General features: G+C 56.2%; 2 long non-coding RNA genes across 2 annotated transcripts; one reads left to right on the top strand and one right to left on the bottom strand.

Annotated features, from left to right (window-relative positions):
* The first annotated feature begins 118 nt into the window (after positions 1 to 118).
* On the top strand, positions 119 to 1,220 carry LOC146589979 (uncharacterized). The gene is made up of 3 exons (XR_014897085.1): positions 119 to 186; positions 262 to 435; positions 583 to 1,220. It is a non-coding gene; the product is annotated as an uncharacterized LOC146589979 (long non-coding RNA).
* A 493-nt stretch (positions 1,221 to 1,713) lies between these two features.
* Positions 1,714 to 3,041, bottom strand: LOC146589978 (uncharacterized). Its single transcript, XR_014897084.1, has 2 exons — positions 2,633 to 3,041; positions 1,714 to 2,508 (listed from the first exon to the last, which is right to left on the bottom strand). It is a non-coding gene; the product is annotated as an uncharacterized LOC146589978 (long non-coding RNA).
* Positions 3,042 to 3,068: the final 27 nt, after the last annotated feature.

The following is a 3,068-nucleotide window of genomic DNA, read 5'->3' as shown; positions in this document are numbered from 1 at the left end:
GCCCCGGCCCGGGGAGCCGGCCGAGCTGCTTTGCTGGCTCGCGGCCCCGCGTGCAGGCACCGCCGCGGCGCGGCGGCCGGCGAGCTCCTCCAGCTGGCTCCGGAGCCGGCTCCCACGAGGTGCCGAGTGCGTCAGCTTTCCCGGACTTGCGTGGGAGTCGAAGGAGCCCGAGCTTCACGGGAGAAGGTGCTCAGCCCCCCGCGCGGCCCCGCGGTCTGCTYCCCGCCCGCGCCTGCTCCTCGAGCTTGCTCTCCGGCGCAGGTCGCGGGGAGCTCCCGACTCTGGCCGACGGCGGGGAAAAGCGGAGAGGTCCGAGGGAGAGGCAGCGCTGCCAGCTCGTGATTTTATCGTCAGTCTCACAACGCTGGATGCAAATTTTAAAGCCCCAGCTGGTGGAGTCACGTCATGCGCGAGAGCTTGGCTTGCGTTGAAAAGGTGCATTTCTAGACCTTACGTTTCTTAGCGAAAAAAACCACGAAAATAAGACTCAAATACATCCCGATGGCTTAAAATGAAGTTCAGAAAGAAGGAAAACATAAACAGTTTGGGGGTTATTTTGCTGGTTCTCTTTTTTTAACCCAGCAGGTTGAAGGTGTGATGTTACGAGGAGCCCGCTGCTCTCCACAGTAGGAATACCAGCACCGCCTTGATATACTGCGTGTGGGGGATAAATACATTAAAGCTGTGTGAGTCGCTCAGATACTGTGCTAACACTGGCCATAAAAATCACCTTAGATATAAGGCAAGCTCCTTGGGGAAGGGACTAAGTGCACTCAACGAATAATGAAGAGAAATAAAAATAAATATCAAATGGCCCATAAAATAAAACAATAATGGTAACTAAAAAGTTCCTGGATCTGTTGTGAGAGATAAAATCCCATCAGCAGTATGAAATAACAAGAAATACTCCCCTTTGGTTCTTTCTCCGCATGACACAAGTCAGCACGCCTGGTCACAAGAGTAGTTATGGAAAACATCTTCCTTCCAGCATCTTATAAATGTGTTTTTCATGCTTGGAGAGACCTTGCGGGGTTCAATTTAACTGGGATCTGGGGAACACGTGAAAGGCATTTACAGCATGCGGCACAGTCTGGTTTTTCCTGCCGGGGAAGCAGAGGTGTAATGTTCATAGCTCCCATCCACCGAGCCGCCCGGCTCCTCGGGAAAGCGCCGCGCAGCCCCCGCCGCGAGGCCTGCAGCTAGCGGCCAGCCCGGCCGGACGAGCCGTCAGCGCGGCTGTTTTATGGCTTTGCACATAGCGAACGGAGCCGTAAAAAAAAAAAAATAAAATAAAGTGAAAGTGTTTCTTTTAAGCCCTTTAAAGAGGGAGAGTGTGTGTGTGCACGCTGCAAAGTTAAAGCTATAGAAAGTAGCCTCAGGAGAAAGGGAAAAGTCTAAAAACGAAGCAGAGCCGCTCTCCGAGGCACAAGGGGCTGCAAAGAGGGGCAGGAGCCCACCAGAAACGCCAGCGGGGCCCCGGCTGCTTTGGGCCCGCCTGGTAACGAAGCACTAACCTCCGCGCAGCCACGGCCTCTCCCGTGCCGGCCGCTTCTCCTCCCACTCTCCCCGCCGCGCGCTTGCCGCCGTGCCGCGCTTCGGTGCGCTGACATCTCCTATCCTGCGTAGGTAGTGTCTAAAATAACAGGGCCCCAAGGTCTTGGCTGGGGTCTCTGTATGCCGCAGTAATACAAATAACAAATTAATAAGTACAACTTCCCTCTCTCCCAAAGGTTTTATGAGGCTTAATTAATGAGCGTCTGTAAAATGCATTTGGAGCTGGGAATGAAATGTGCTGTGGAAATGCCAAATATTTTTTAATGCTCCAGCAGATTTAGAAGGTTTAAATAAGAAAAATACACAGCTTTTCCTCTGAAAACAGATTCCTCTCCTTGAAGTGTAGAAGTCCAGAACATGAAGTTTTCATCCCACTAACTTGAAAGAGTATTTTCATGGCTTTCCAAGTGTGTTTACTCTCATGTCCAAATTCCCCATGTCCCTTATACAGATGTGGAAACTGAGGCATGGGAAATCAAAGCAATTCACCCATGCTCATTGGCACAGGCAGTGCCATGAAGAATTTCCTGATTCCCAGTGACAACTGGCATGCCCTCGAGCCCGTCAGATCTCTCCAGATGTGTCACGGCTTTAAAAATTACATGGACCTGCAACATTTTGCCTCAGCTACGCCGATGACTTTGTGAAGCGCGGAGAGCCGTTCTGATGCCGACCATGTGTYGTGATGCGGCGTGGAAGGGAACGGGCGGAAAAAACAACGAACCTGAACCGCCGCGATCTGCGACAACCAAACGGCACCCTCTGGAGGGTACTGCTGCTCCTGCACAAACTGCTTGTTTCAGCGAAACCTGGCACACGCGGGTTGCGGCTGAGTAATCGCCCGGCTCACGTTGCAGCAGGCGTCGAGGGGCAGCAGGGAAAGCTCGGCTCCGGGGGCTGGCGGTACCGCTCACGCACGCAGCGCGCGCTCCACAAGACACCGATGAATTGCACCTGAAAACCAAAGTGAAAACATWAAGTGCTGGGGCACGGGCCACACCGAAGGCCCATCACTCGCTGTCGGATAGTTCGGAAGAGGGGGGAAAGGCCTGCCCGGTTGGGAGAAGGTGCTGGGCACCTCGGAGAACAGCCCCAGGTGGCATCTGTGGGTGCTTCCAGGGGCAGGTGGCTCCTCTCGGGGGGGGTCTCTAGGGCTGCGATGGCCTCGGCGGACGGAGGTGCTGCCGCGGGGAGCGCGCCGGGGCGCGGGGACTCCTCGTGGGGTGCCGGCAGCGGGTGAGCCGAGCCGGCCGCGTTCGTGCGAGGGGATGGTGGGGCTCTGCCCTCCGCGTGGGGCAGCCCGCAGGGACGCCGGGACAGCAGCGGGAGCCCTGAGGTCCTGCTCCCACCTCGAGGATGGGTGGATCTGGGTCCCCTGGGACCCCTGGGGCTGCGATGGTCCCTCAGGATGGTGACAGGCCCCCTGGGGACGTGATGCCCCCCCCCAAGACACTGACGGCCCCCCTGGGACCCCCAAGACCCACAGCAGTGACTGGACCTCAGGTCCCCTGGGG

This window comes from Rhea americana, unplaced genomic scaffold (assembly GCF_003343005.1).
Source record: "Rhea americana isolate MKP2758 unplaced genomic scaffold, rheAme1 scaffold_428, whole genome shotgun sequence".
NCBI lineage: Eukaryota > Metazoa > Chordata > Aves > Rheiformes > Rheidae > Rhea > Rhea americana.
This window is presented reverse-complemented; position numbering and strand designations above follow the sequence as displayed.